The sequence below is a fragment of the Pavona decussata genome, unplaced genomic scaffold (assembly GCF_977016875.1).
Source record: "Pavona decussata unplaced genomic scaffold, jaPavDecu1.1 SCAFFOLD_96, whole genome shotgun sequence".
NCBI lineage: Eukaryota > Metazoa > Cnidaria > Anthozoa > Scleractinia > Agariciidae > Pavona > Pavona decussata.
The window spans coordinates 132862-148860 of NW_028145513.1; the positions used below are offsets into that span (position 1 = coordinate 132862).

The 15999-nt window shown below is 37.3% G+C and overlaps 1 protein-coding gene and 1 pseudogene across 2 annotated transcripts in view; one reads left to right on the forward strand and one right to left on the reverse strand.

Moving 5' to 3' along the window:
- The window catches only part of LOC146472763 (uncharacterized), a 28017-nt gene extending 25375 nt beyond the window's left edge, over window positions 1-2642 (reverse strand). Inside the window, exon 1 of the mRNA XM_085119168.1 lies at window positions 2543-2642. The gene's annotated coding sequence lies outside the window, so the exon portion shown is untranslated. The remainder of the gene's footprint in view (window positions 1-2542) is intronic.
- Window positions 2643-5818: 3176 nt separating this feature from the next.
- Window positions 5819-15986, forward strand: LOC146472765 (uncharacterized; annotated as a pseudogene). The gene is made up of 3 exons (XR_014866523.1): window positions 5819-5892; window positions 5993-6449; window positions 15838-15986. The product of XR_014866523.1 is annotated as an uncharacterized LOC146472765 (transcript).
- Window positions 15987-15999: the final 13 nt, after the last annotated feature.

Genomic DNA, 15999 nt, shown 5'->3' on the forward strand with positions numbered 1-15999 from the left:
ATTTTTCAAACGCACCTTTAAGAAAAATGGACAACGTTTTTGGTCTCCTAGAAATATTTGTTTTTGCCAACATTTCAATCATATGGGTTTTTTCAAGACCCACTCTAATTGGAATTCAAAACAAGTTATCAAAGGGTTCCGTGCCTGGCAAAGAAGGATGTTGATCCGCTTCACATTTGGATACGATAGGTTAGGATGTATCTAATATGCAAATGCATAAAATCCATAACCACAGCAAAAAATTATATTTTAACCTTTTTTTATTCCTTTCGGGCAATTATTTTTTTCAAAAACTCGATAATAATTCATAAGCCCATTGACCTATAAAATGCATCAAATGGTCGATAAAAGTTCACGTGCAGTGCTTTTAAAACATCCTCCTTATTAGTATGCGGTGCTTAATGTTTTTCTCGTATGCTAATTTCACGGAGGGGTGACAACTCTAACAAACGATTTTTTAGCAATACTAGGAAATTGGGAAATTCCTCCCGAAAACTTCTTCCGGAAATTTCGTCCGGAAATTTGGATCATCCTCCCGAATTTTTGGGATACATTCCCGGAAAATTTTAGAATTCCCGGCATTCTGACAAAATTTGACACAGCGTATACATTCTAAGATTTGCCGTTTATTTCTATTCGGGTAACCTTATAAATACTACACGTTATGCATGTTTAGTATTATTTTAACCATAAATAGCGTCTTTACAGTAAAACATTTGAATTTTAATTAATATAGAAACAAAACATCTTTAAACTGACCGTATTTTCGTTGTATAACGAAATTTATGCTCTTCTTATAAACGAATCTCTTAATTAAAAGAAATAAAACAAGTAAAACGTAACAACATAAATGAAATGATTTCTGTTACGCACATACAAAACTATATAAACAATGTCACTGTATCCTTTCTACGTCTTTCCCTTCCATTTTGGACAGTAAACTGTGAGCGAGGTCTTTAAAAAAAAAACATTCCTGGATAAGCGTCTGTCAGAAGAATTCATAACAATGATGCTTTTGTGAACGTTGGAAATTAGTACAGGAGAAAAAACATTAAACACCGAATGCTAATAAGAAGGAGGTATTACTGGGTTTTAAAACCACTGCAAGTGATGTTTTATTGACCATTTAATAATTCAATGGACTTTTGAATTATTAATAAGTTTTTAAAACACTTAGAATTGACAAAGTCGTCAGCCCTTTGTTTTTCGGTAACGGACTGATTTCCGTTTCCGTTTGATTTCAACCGGAAATGAAAATCAATTCATATCTTTTTCGTTTTCGAATCAGTCTTGGCCTATCTGAACCGACTTGAAATTTCGCCTTCAAAGCACCAGTCAAACATAGTAAAATATAATCTTTACATTTAGCTAACCACCTGCTAATGGTTAACATATCCAAAAATTCAGCCATGAATATTGCTTCTTTCGTTGTAAGAAATTTTCCTAACGAATGATCTTGTTTTAAGCAAAATTTCAACCATATAAGTTAAACGATGTAAAGTATATGAAATAATTCATATATGAACTGCGGATATAGATGAAAGTGAGAAGTGATCATCGCAGTGAATTTTCCAATTTATGCAATTGGAAATTGGAAGCCTGAATTTTTTCAGGCTTCCAATTTCCAATTGCATAAATTGGAAAATTCACTGCGATGATCACTTCTCACTTTCATCTATATCCGCAGTTCATATATGAATTATTTCATATACTTTACATCGTTTCACTTCTCTCACGGGAAAATGGGAACCTACAATTGACCTTGCTCCCAATGTGTGGCTTCATAGCTCAGTTGGTAGAGCATCGCACCGGTAACGCGGAGGTCACGGGTTCGAATCCCGTTGAAGCCTGAATTTTTTCAGGCTTCCAATTTCCAATTGCATAAATTGGAAAATTCACTGCGATGATCACTTCTCACTTTCATATAAGTTAAATAACATAGCGTTTTCATATTAACATTCTTAATACGTACATAATTAAAAAAGGGCCCCTACTAGGATAGAATAAAAGAAAAAGAGAACGTAATAAAGGTTTCCGTTCGTAACACGAATAATGATTGACTTAACACTCATATTAAATTCTCTCAGACTGTTTAAATGAGCTGTTTCCTGAGGTCAGTAGTCGATATTAACATAAAGGTTTTGTTTTTGGTAGAGCTGGTGAAAACAGTTGACTATCTGTTATCATTAAGCTAAACATATATATTGAACGTAACAATGATGTTCTCTTCTCAAGAAATTCTGAGTGTTAAATTTGGATAAAAACAATTCAGATGGTATTCTCAATACGTAAATGAAAGCAAACGCACGTCAAATTATTCGTGCAGGACCTTTTACTTTTCCTTGCTTACAGGCATATTTTGATACAACTGCAAAATAAAATAGAGCGATATTGAGAGTAAAAGTAAAAGCCTTAAACAATTGAATAATATTTTAGTAGAGTAGCCATGAATTTTAACTAGGTATATTTTCAAACATTTTGTTTGTTATTAGAAACCCGCAATACATTATTTAAATTCAATTTTAGTAGTCTCAAAACGTACCTTTTTCCTAAACGGAGAATGCTCTTTCTCGGTAAGTTTCAAACCATGCAAAGTACACTATATTCTTTATCCGTAGATAACTTTTCGCTTATGACTGAGAAATGGGCAAATAAAGGCCTCTCTTACTGATAAATAAAGTGTGCACCTGCGCCTTGCATGTTTCAATTTTTGTTAGTTTAACTAGTCTCTCAGTAATTATAATTTTTAATATTTTATAATTGCAAAACCTGTCGCTCAGGAATCGAAACATTTGAGACATCCCATCTGGAATTAAAAACAAGTTATAAAAGGATTTCGTGCGTGACAGGAGAGAAGCAAAATGAATCATCAATTTACTCAAGACCGCTAAAACGCAAAAAAGATGTGGTGAGGATAGGTGATTCTAGGTTGATTTTAGCGTATTATTGTGTTTTTAGACAGAATAACGTATTCCAGAGAATCAATATGTAAATGGTACTAGAGATGATCTTTCTTTGGCCAGCAGGCATCAGGAGGATGTTACTCTACTAAAGAAACAGGATTTAAGCACCGATGGTAACTAGGCTCTTATTTCTAAAAAGGGGAAGATGGAAAAGCTTCTCCAACTTGCAGTTTGATACAGTATGTATTCTAGTATTATGTCTCAGAATACTGCTTTTTTTTTTTCATTTACCCTTTGTACTAATTTTCTTGGTATTCATGTTTTGCATGAGACGTCATGGCGGCCATGTTGGTGTACAGGAACATTAAGATTTTTCTCCTCTTAGGGTTAACTTTCATTGGAGACTACTTTTCTTTTTTACACCTAAATGGCGGCAATGCAAACACCTATAGCGCATGCCCAGACCAAGCACAGTAATCAGTCCTGTAACCAGAGTCCATGCCCTCATGATGTCACGTGACTCAGCTATAAAAGCTGGTCAAACACGTGCGCAAAGGCAAACTACGACAAGCGATTCTGTCAGCAGTGGGTCGTTTCTCGTAAGGAAGAAATTTGGCAGTCTCTATCCATTGTGTTTCAATGCATTGTGTGTGTTGTTTTTTTTTTTTTTTTTGGAACAGATAGTTGTTTTTGCAAAGCAGCCTTTGATTTAGTCTATGTTAGAATGTTTGGTTTTCGCAGAGAAGGAATTTATAGAAATTACTGTGTCGAGAAAAATTGCTTTACATGTAATATAAATTAATGAGATTGCTGCCAACTTAAGTCATGTACTAGGCATGAGCGCAACAGGCAACTCCTCGGTGGGTCAACTACGATACTTACTTCAGTGCTGAATTAAGAGATGTGCCTGTTATATACTTTTGGTTCTACGGATGCGAAAGAGATGTAAACAATTGCACTGCTAATTTGAACCAAACTCAAATCGAATTCTGTGCACTTGGACGAAGCATCGCATTAAGGTTAAATTTTACGGTTTGAGTCAACCTGTCCAGGAGGCATTGACTCTCCATGAGATGAAGGTGAATTCCGAACTTCTTACACGGTAATGTTATAAAATTTCGTTGCACTCTTTAATATATTATTAAATGGTCAAGACAGCTCATATTTGTTAAATGGTAATAAAATGACTAAAAATGTACTCCAAAATTCCGATGAATGCATCATGAGGCAGCGTTTGCTTGCTTTCCAGACATGGATGAGTGTAAGAAAATGAAGCCATGCAAGAACATTGCTGGAATCTATAAGTGCGAGTGTCCACGCGGATTGAGCTGCAAAGGCAAAAGTGAGGAAAAGGAGTTCAATAAACATCATTATCATTTGAGTTTGTTTTAACTATTAAAATATCGAATTCTTCTTAACGCCTTCTCTTTACAATGCTAACACATATGTTAACTTCGTACGTCCAGATAGGAAAATCGATAGCTCGGCTGATGAATGTAATCCCGGCAAAAATTGAAAATTCCATGGCTTGTCTCCGTGCTAATTACCATAACGCCATACTTTGTAACCCGGGGAACCGATCCTAACGACACTTAACTTTAGAGAAAAGAAAATCACTAATGAAAAAAAAAAAAAAAAAAAACCGACCGAAGCCATGACGCGGTCTGTCCCAGGGCATCCCGGGGCAACCCAGGTTACCCAGAGCACCAAAGCTTTCAATCCTTATCCTAGATGTTTGATCCGCAAAATGTCTACGCTCTTTAGGTCAATAAGTTTTCTTAAAAAAATACCATTAATTGATTTATCCAGCCTGTCAGTGTATACGTGTCAACGTCACTACATTTGCTCACTTTTCTTATCCTCATTGACAAGGGAACACACAATTAATTTTAGCCTGCATGGAACTATGACGCCATATCTATACAAATTAGTATTGGTGCGAACAGAGGTGTATCAGATCTACAGACCCACAAATTCACAATATGAAGTGATGCCATGCAAGACTGCATGTACCGCCCTTTTAATTAGCGGCAGCTGGAAAGCTATTGTAATATTGCAAAAATCTGTGAGCTCGTTCGAAAATTATTACACATTTAGTAAAGATTACGAATGTTTTAGTTTTGCCTGTTTCACCTCGCTTTAGTGCTTGGCGTCGACTTCCAGCAATAGAGTTGATGTTCGCGGGCGTAAATATATTTTTGACCCAACCGATACCCATGCCAGGGTCGTTTTTAAAATGAGTTCTGAGAAGGGTCAAACATATTTACGTCCAAGAACATCAACTGTATTACTTTTATAATGATTTCATAGGGCATTTGGAAAAGGAATCAAAGACAGTGCAGTAAGCACTGGTACTTTACTTAACTCTGTTTAACTTTATTTTTGTGTGTATTTATTTATGTATGTTTGTTCTTGTGTCCCTGACCTTAACATTTAAATATCTTTTCTTACAGCTGGCTGCCTGGTATTTTTAACTTTTAGGTTATTTCGGGCAGCCAGCACCCCTATTATCTATTGTATGCATATATTTTTATTTTCTGTTGTAATAGTAATGGGGTGAAATAAAGTATTGTTGTTGTTGTTGTTGTTGTTGTAAGCGATATCTTGAACGCTGTCGGTGTCGCGTCAGTGTTTATTTCATTAGGGACCTGTAGCAAAGAGACTTTTTTAGGACGGCGACGGCGCGAGGAAGTGAAGTTTTATTTCGAGGTCGTACATTTGGGGCGAAGTCGTCTAGGCTTGGCGCCGACCTCAAAAGTGTTGTTTTCAGGGTGTGTAGAAAACGTGAGTATATACGAGTCTTTTGTCTGCTTATACTCCTTTTTTTTTCCTGGCCTTTTAGTTATCGCAACTTAAGAGTAAATATCTTCTCGTAATTTAATTGAATAGCTTCTGGTATAAAACGTTTTTTATTCATCGTATTTTAAAAGGACACATGTAGACTCAGACTGAATATGGCAGCATCTGATGATCTAGTGCAAAAATCCGAGTGAGTAAATTAAGCTACTTGGCCGAGGTTTTAGCTGCTTTGATTCTTCATTCTTATCAAAATTATGGTTTACCTCTCGTTTCCCGTTGTTTCACTCTAGGCCGATGGAGTGGAGCGAAGAACATAATGTGCTTTTTGTGAGAGAAATGATAGCAAGAAATGGTTTTGGAACAAAGAAAGGAAGTCCCGCTCGTAGACTGGCTTGGGAAGCAATAGTCGACAGTGTGAATGAAATACACTCTCCAAAATTCCAACTGAAGGATAAAAAAAAGCTGTACGAGAGCCGTGGAACCTTCTCCGAAAAAAAAGGTTCAGCAAAAAAATGAGCGAGGAAGAGAAGGCAAATGGGATTTCTGTGGAAGAGTTAAAGGAGAAGGAATCACTGATCGAGGAGTTAGTGGAGAGAGAAGATACCATACAAGCAAAAGCTCAATCAGCATCGAAACAGCAACTCAAGGACAACGAGACTGCAGAAGATATCAGGAAAAAAGCGATGGAGAGCCTTAAAGAGACCAAGAAACGCAATTCAGACGAAGGTGGAGCTCCTCCAAAACGTCGTAAGTCGAAGTACCCAGCCGTGCACGTGCATTTAAACTTGTGTCTGGCGTTGTCGCATAGCTCAGTGCAGGTGCCTCCATGGGCGCACGGACTCTGGTTAGAACACTGGTTAGTGCATGGTTGGTCTGGGTATACGCTGTACCAAGGCCTAAGTAGACCGTGATATTTAACAATTATTCGCCTCAGGCTCAGTAAATATACATGGTCTTGAAAATCAATTCAGATAATTATTTGAAAGATATCTTTTATTCCTTGATTACGATATCATTTTTCCCCAATACTCTACTTCTAGTGAGCAACTATTTCACGAAGAGACACTACACTCACATTCAAAGTCAACTAACTAGACCAGAAGAGATGTTTTCTCTGGGTGGTATGGTCGTAGACAGGAGAAGGAGTGGAAATTGACTGATTTATGGTGATAACGCAAGCTGCTTCAAACTCCGGCCACTCGAGAAAGATGTTGGGTTCGGCATTAGTTTTAATGGGAATCTTCCGAACAAATTCTAGGCTTGGGCTTAAGAGGAAACACTTTCAGAAATAGTCAATACGTCAGGGGAAACATAATAGCAAATTTATTTAGCGCAGTTAGAAACACTGTAGAGTCTGTGGCGTTCCACTTTGTACAGGTTTGTGGCCAGAATTTAGTACCTATGGTATCATCCCTACCTGAAGGCGCGTGACTGATTCACAAGCGCTAATTATAAGTTGACGTCAAAATCCAAGTTTCAATTTTTCCGCGCGATCATCAACAAACAACTAGAAAAAATATATATTTATTTAAGAATCCTTTGTGGAATTAGAAGACCTTTATGCTCATAGTTGTCTATAAACGTTTAAGAGCCGTTGTCAGTAACTTTCAAGAATCCGGCGACAGAAGAGAAAATTCGAATTTTTTTTTATTTGCCCCAAAAGACCCTTTTGGTGAACTGTTTTCAAATATAATATTCAAAAGTTCCAAGGAATTTTTATTTTGGCAAAAATTGGGAAAGTTCGAAATCGGCCAAAGCGTGCCCGATGGCCCAACTGAAATTATGCAAATTAGTACATTTTCAAAACTCTCGTTCAAGACAAGGCAACGTTTTCTCGGGTTGATACTTTCACAATCGTTTTTACATCCCTTCTGCTTGCTTCCAAACTATAATTTATCTCGACCTGAACATTCTGTCATTTGAAGTTGTCCACGTAAAGAATACAATGTTTGCTGTTTCTTAGATAGAGTGATTTTGGCCATATTTCAGATGACCATATCATCGGGGGTATACGAATATACTGGTAATAAAATAACTTTTTTGAACGGGCAATTTCTCTTATTTATCATGTTAAAATATTTAGTTTGGCCCGTGAAAAGCGTGCGCGCTAGGTCGAGATGTGTGGAATGCATTTTGACACAATTCGCCATTTCAGTACTTCATGTTCCTCCTGTTACTTTGCACGTGTCATTACAGTTCACGGAAGCTTTTAGATAAAAGCCAAGGTCTCTGGTTTCATTTTATGCTCTTATACACGTAAATAACTAGCTTTAAATGTGAGTGCTCCCCATATTAGCATTAAGTTATCGAATGATTCTTTTCAGGTGAAATTTTCGAGTTTATATTGGGCCGTTCAAGCGAGATGAAGGAGCCGTTCCTAGGGAAATAACTTGAAATCAGTGAAATTAATACCCTATCTCTCATATCATGCTACAGTTTCAAACTAGCGTTATTTTTAAGCTAGAAGGTGTAAGTGCTCCCTTTTTACGTGACCAAAAAAAGAATTTGCCTAAAATATTACGAGTAAAGTCCACCGCAAGAAAAAACTGAAAAAATCGCGCACCGACGTAAATGTAAACATCAGTCGTTTCTCTACTTGCCACATGGATGAAACGCGTCCGTTGTTTTACCTCTGTATATATTTATGATCAGGAAATAGAAACAGAAAATCTTCTCTATGCCAATCTGTATAAATGCACTCGCCAATCAAGCTTTGTTTTTCTGTGTGTTTGTCGAAAATACTGGAGAATAGTACAACATTGTCACTGACTACTTGACTAATTCAATCGCAACCGGATAACACGTCTAAAAACTACAGATATAAAGAAATGCTCTTACTTGTCTGCAATCATTTCTCACATTACATCTGGCGATATCACATCCCCGAGGCCACACTGAAAATTGTCTCAAATTCTGCATATTAGAGATTGAAAGTTTTGAACAACGCGAATAACTTTCATTGCGTGACAAGTGAAATGTGATACACAAGCGCGCGAAAAGCACAGGAGTAAACTATGTCAACATTTGCGCTTGTGATGACAGTGTGGAAATAATTTTTGAAATCACAAGAAGAAATTGAGAAAAGGCAAGATCTGCAAGGTATATTTGATTGTCGGATTGAAACGAAAATCATGTATCCTACCTCTGCCGGGGATTGTATCGATTTCTCATCATCAACAACAACAACAACAACCTTTATTTTCCTCAAAGTGAAACCGAAATTAACTAAAATGAAAAGTAAACAAATCAAGAGCTTTCGAAACCTCAATGTGGTATTTGAATACTATCTTCAAACAAAAAGCTAATCTATTTAGGAGAGTGAAGTTTTTCTTTCGCCATAGCACCTCTCCGTGCGGATCAAGCTCAAAAAATGCGCAAGATTTGCTATGTGTTACGCTTAATCAATGCAAAAAGGACTTTCGCTCGCACCTTTAAGGGCACAAAAGATCGGGCCTTTGAAAAAATTCAGGACGAAATATTCTTTTTTTCATTTGAGTGAAACTAACAACATGAAAGAACATTTTATTTCCTTTTCTGATTTTCCCGAATTTTTTTAAAAAATTCACTGCTTTGCATTACTTGACTTTATTCCAGAAATAATGATTTACGATTGAAACTTTCCATTCGTCTTTATATGCTCTCACCACCGAGAGAGGTAAGGCCTTCGTGTGAGAAATGGAAAAATCGAAGGGAGACCGCGGAATGAACAGCAAAGAATCGTTGTTCATTGTCAATGCATGTACTGTGGGTTGCGGCTAATCCAGTTGGAACTCATAATTAAGTTATATCTTCAACCAATACCATATAAAGACCACTATAAATTGAATAATCACTAGACCATGGTACACGGGTTCGAAAGATACTCTCACTGGCCTTGTCAAACGCTGTTCGTGTAGTGGATACTCTGGAGCACGCTAGGAGGATTTACGATGACAACGTCAGACTTGGAACAGTGACGGCCCGTAAGAGATAACACCGTGTGTTAGACCGAACTCAAAAATCTGAGAAATACCAGTCGTACCCCTTGTCCTTTGACACTAGTGAGCGCACTAGAAGATAAGATCTTAAAATTTTTAACCTCTTTCAGGTGCTGACGCGTCCTCCATTTAGGTTCAATTGCCTTTCATGAATTTCGATCATTAAGCTACCTAGAGTCTTATTTCTCTGAAAGTAGATTTCATTACTTACTTTATTATAGACGTAAGTGCGGTTGCCTACTAGACACGAAAGATGAGTTTCAGAAACCTATCTCTCTCGACTACCTCTGAGAGGGAAGGAACCTGCACACTATACTCAGTAGCGTGTTTGTTAACGATCATCAACAAATGCATTTGCTCTATGCTTCTGGTCAACTTGAGTTTTTACTGCCATGTTTCACCCCCACCCTATCTCCCTTCCCTCCTATATCCCACCAAATAATAGCAAAAACGCAACAAAAGAAAATAAGACGAAGCAAGGTAAAGGAAAAATCTCAGTTGCAGTGGTTTTGTTCAGGATTTTTATTCTTCTTATTTTGGAATTTCATTCCTACTTCATTTTTTTTTTTTCACGGGCAAATGCTGGGACTTGTCCTACTGGTGTAACGCCTATAATATTTGTCACGCAAGCTGAGTCGAGTGACAACTGGCTTAGACTAGTTAACAACGATTGAGGGAGGAGAGGACAAACATTTTTGCTTGATTAACAAAGAATCTGACGCCGTCACATGTGATCTACTACAAATATCTGGACTGCAGGCAAGTAGGAGCATTTAAATTCCGATCAGCCCTTCCGTCAGCAATAATGGAGAATAATGTTATGTATTTCCAGTTAACATTTTATCACCGTCAGTGACTCATCTCAAACAGACATTAAAGCTAGGTTTGACTGCAATTGTATTTTAACAAGTTAACCTGAAAAGAATTCTTTTTTTTTTTTCGTTCCATTCATGGTGAACGTCCTTATTACATAGATTAACCGTTTAACACATTGCAAATCTTGCGCATCTTTTGAGCTTAATTCACAACTTTTGAGCGTTGATCATGGCGAAAGACAAACTTCACTCTCCTAAATACATTAGCTTTTTGTTTGAGGATAGTATTAAAATACCGCATTGAGGTTTCAAAAGGACTTAATTTGTTGACTTGATTAAAATTAATTTCGGTTTTACTTTTCCTGTAATGTTATGCGCCGATCAACTCGAAACTTCAACATCCCCCCCCCCCCCCCGGGCAAACCCCGGGCATTTGAACTTTTGAAGATTGGATCGTTCAAATTCCCGCCCCCTCGGGCCAAAATGGTGTTCAAATGCCCTACCTTATCGTCGGATTTGTCCGTCAAATGCCCCTCCTAAAGAACAATCGTTGTCGGCTCCTGTCATGAGTTACTACAAAAACCACAACTTTAACATTGAATTGCTGTTCTAATAAACTCCGAAACACGGCAAAGGTTGTTTAACGAGAAATACATGATAACATATTTAAAATGAGTTAGCCGGCTACGTAGACTGTTTGAGTGGCAGGGTATTCTGCAGTTTAAGCCAAAGCGGCGGTTTTTCATTCGACAATGTTTTTTTTTTCTTTAACTGTTCACTGCTGTTTTATGGCTATTCTAAAATCCTCTGCTCGACTCTGCAGACACAAATGCGGGAGAAAGGCGCAGCTTGACTCATTGCATAAAAAAACTAGAAATACATATTAATTAGTTAGCCAGCTACGTACAATGGTGTTCGAGTGGCAGGACATTCTGCAATTTAAGCCAAAGCGGTTTTTCATTCGACAGTGTTAATTTCTTTCACTATTCACTGCGGGACAAAGCCACAGCTTGACTCATTGTATAAAAAATCTACATCGTTTATATACAATCTATAAAAATAATTAATATTTAAGCACTCCCACTTTTGCAGACCTTTTTTTGTAAGCTTTTCTTGTAATGCTGTATCTCTTCCTTTAAACTCTTCCATCTCGTTCAAACACGTATTTATAGCTGTTAGCCACTTCGGCGTCCCCCCAAAAAAGCGATTTGAAACCTGACACTTCCGGTTCAATTTTTCCCACCCCACCCAGGCAAGGTCAAATTCCCCACCCCCGGGAAGGCCTTAACCGTCAAATTCCCCACTCCCGGGCACAGAAAATAGTCAAATGCCCGGGGTTTGCCCGGGGGGGGGGATGTTGAAGTTTCGATTTGATCGGCGCATTATTGTTGAGAATCCGGCACAGACAATACAGAGTGAATCTCGGAGGAGAGAAACTACATGAATATCGTTTAGGTCTATTAAATATACCTTGCAGACCTTGACTTGCCTCATTTTCTTCTTGTAATATTTCAAAAATTATTTTCGCACTGTCATCCCAAGAGCAAATATTGACATAGTTTATTCCCTTGCGTTTCGCACCCTTGTGTATCACATTTCACTTGTCACGCAATGAAATTTATTCGCGTTGTTCAAAACTTTGAATCTCTAATATGCGGAGTTTGAGACAATCTTCAGCCTTGCCTTGGGGATGTGATATCGCCAGATATAATGTGAGAAATGATTGCAGACAAGTAAGAGCATTTCTTTTTGTCTAGTTTTCAGTCGTGTTATCCGGTTGTGATTGAATGAATCAAGTAGTCAGTAACAACGTTGCACTATTCTTCAGTATTTTCGACAATCACACAGAAAAAAAAAGCTCGGTTGGCAAATGTATTTATACAGATGGGCATAGAGAAATTTTTTGTTTCTACTTCCTGATCATAAATTAATACAGAGGTAAAAATAACGGACGCGTTTCATCCATGTGGCAAGTAGAGAAACGACTGATGTTTACATTTACGTCGGTGCGCGATTTTTTCAGTTTTTTTTCTTGCGGTGGACTTTATTCGTAATATTTTAGGCAAATTCTTTTTTTGGTCAAGTAAACAGGGAGCATTTACACTTTCTAGCCTAAAAATAACGTTAGGTTGAAAGTGTAGCAAGATATGAGAGACAGGGTATTAATTTCACTGATTTCAAGTTATTTCCCTGGGAATGGCTCCTTCATCTCGCTTGAACGGCCCAATATAAACTCGAAAATTTCACCTGAAAAGAATCATTCGATAACTTAAAGCTAATATGGGGAGCACTCAAATTTAAAGCTAGTTATTTACGTGTATAAGAGCATAAAATGAAACCAGAGACCTTGGCTTTTATCTAAAAGCTTCCGTGAATAGGCCTTATCACGGTTTTCGACGCCATTTTGACGGGTAGGCAAACAGGCTTGAAATAACAGTGTTTGTATGGAAATCCGATGTCAAATAATTTTCATAAAAATTCATGAATTGGAAACTTTCGGCACTAGGAAGAGGATTTTAAGGAAAAAATTGGAGGGATGTAGCTGTAACAGAAAGCGTCCAGTCGTGTTTTGAACTTTCCATACATTTCCCTGTATTTTTTCCCGCGAACTATTTTTAGTAGCAGTTCACGGCTGGTTCGCTATAAAGACAAATGTATGGAAAGTTCAAAACACGACTGGACTCTTTCTGTCACAGCTACATCCCTCCAATTTTGTTCTTAAAATCCTTTTCCTAGTGCCAAAAGTTTCTAATTCATGAATTTTTCAGAAGCGATGTTTTATAAAAATTATTTGACATTGGATTTCCATACAAACACTATTATTTCAAGCCTGTTTGCCTACCCGTCAAAATGGCGTCGAAAACCGTGATAAGGCCTATTGTAATGACACGTGCAAAGTTAAACAGGAGAAACATGAAGTACTGAAATGGCGAATTGTGTCAAAATGCATTCCACACATCTCGGCCTAGCACGCTCCCTTTTCACGGGCCAAACTAAATATTTTAACATGATAAATAAGAGAAATTGCCCGTTCAAAAAAGTTATTTTATTACCAGTATATTCGTATACCCCCGATGATATGGTCAACTGAAATATGGCCAAAATCACTCTATCTAAGAAATAGCAAACATTGTATTCTTTACGTGGACAACTTCAAATGAAAGAATGTTTAGGTCGAGATAAATTATAGTTTGAAAGCAAGCACAAGGGATGTAAAAACGATTGTGAAAGTATCAACACGAGTAAACGTTGCCTTGTCTTGAACGAGAGTTTTGAAAATGTACTAATTTGTATAATTTCAGTTGGGCCATCGGGCACGTTTTAGCCGATTTCGAACTTTCCCAATTTTTGCGAAAATAAAAAATCGCTGGAACTTTTGAAAATTATTTTTGAAAATAGTTCCCCAAAAAGGTCTCTTGGGGCACATAAAAAAAAAAATTCAAATTGTCGCTTCTTGTCGCCGGATTCTCGAAAGTTACTGACAACTGCTCTTAAAGGACTTCATTTACTGCTATAAAAACAACTTTAAAATTGTGTTTTCTGAAATACGTCGACAAACAGCAAAGGTGCAGTTACAGTCCTTTTGCTGGTTAGCTGGATAGTTTAAATTGCTATCATTGTTTGTTTGTTTGTAGTAGTTTGCCGTCCTATCGGTTTCAGATCAATTGACATACAAAGTTCTTTTAAACACAGCTGTTTTAAAGTTAGTACACCGTGTTCGAAAAGAAATAGAACAATTTCGGAATTTGGTCATTTTATGTAGCAGAAAAGGACCAGAAAGTGTTAAATTTAGGTTAAACGTTCACATTCCTCAGTTAAAATTATCTGCCAATTTAAATATTAATTTAAGCAATCCTCCTGAGCGAGCAGTCTCACAAGTTTCTTATGAGCCGATACCAAAGCAGGACTAAAACGATAGTGTCAGGCATCTCAGTCTAGAGACTGGATTTCGAAATACAGAGAGCAATCGACTTTGCGTTTTATTCAATTTTCAGGCAGATCACCTCTCAAAGTCAATTGCTTTGAATCCCTTGGTTGTTGAGCATGGCTAGTCTCGTCAAGCACTACAGCCGGCCTACAACTTAATCTGATAGATATCTTAAATTATTGTTTGCCCCCACCCAGCCCCTTGATAAGAATCATTACCATTGCAAGGAAACTAACACGCTTTCCACCTGCATAAGTCGAAAAAAAGCCCCCTTTCATTTCATCTGCAAATGGAGACAGGTCAAAGCGTTTGAGCTCTATAGGCTGCAAACTATAATTAGATTAACAAAGTTATTGAAGTTGTCCAAACAAATTGGAACGAGATGCCAACGCTATACATTCCTTTGTAGACAAGACTACAATTTCGAACTTCCACATCAGGTAGCATCAAACAAAGGCGATTAACTTGTTAACGAACACGTAATTAACATTAACCGCGGTTTTAGCTGGAAAAGCTATTTGCCTCAAGCAACAAAAGTAATGCCCTGGAGGACTTATGTTGAAATTCTGTGCTGATAAAATTCCATTACCTCCTGAGCCCAAAATGCCATCGACTAAAGGTATGCGTTTTAAAAAGCCTTATCCATACTGTAGCTACAAGTTCATAATATAGCAAACGCAACAACTAGAAGGTTGATTAAATGGCTCTACACCATCAAAGATCTGATTCATAGAGTGTTCGCCATCATAATGCCCAAACTTCCACGAGGTTAAGTGAACATATATTATAATCTCTAACAGTATTTCTTCTATAGTCCGTACGGACATTATCTTTAGACCCTTAAGTTATATGATTTCTTGCAGTCGATAAAGTCCCGAACTTCACGTTCTTTGAAAACTTATGATTCGTCTTTATAAGTCGTTTAATAATACTATATTCTAGAAACTAAATCTAGCCAAGTGCACTAAACTGTGTAGCAAAATTGACCTCGTTTAGTCAATAATTAAAGAAGCTGGTGCACGTAATTAATAGTTTACTAATGAAAAATTTTGGTCGGATGTTGCGATAGTTAAATAAACATGTATTTTCTTATGAGCTTGAGACAATTTTGAAAATCTTGTCTTGTTTAATCTTCTTGGTGACTCAATCAAACTACTCTGTTGGGTTGTGATGCAATTTTTAAGGGCAGTGTAAAAATGACCTTTGTTAGGGACACAAACCAAGCGAACGCTTTGAACATTACATTTCAGTGTTGTCTATATAATAAGGATGTCTCTGAGAGTAAGGAGCAAACTGTAACAAATTCCTTTAAAAACGATGTCTGATGGATGGGAAGATAAAACAAGTCTTTGGCCTTTTAAGTGCCATTGCAATTGATTTATTGCGATCAATGTCTCATTATTTTCGCCGTATAGAAATTAAAGAATTCACTGAGACTACCATCACTATTGAAAAGGAAGCTGCAGGACTTGGTCTGGGAGTTGTCGGTGGATCTGATACCTTCTTGGTGAGAACAGTATCAAAGAGTTTTAATTCTTAATTATTTGATGAAGCAGAAGGGGATTCCGAACTGACTG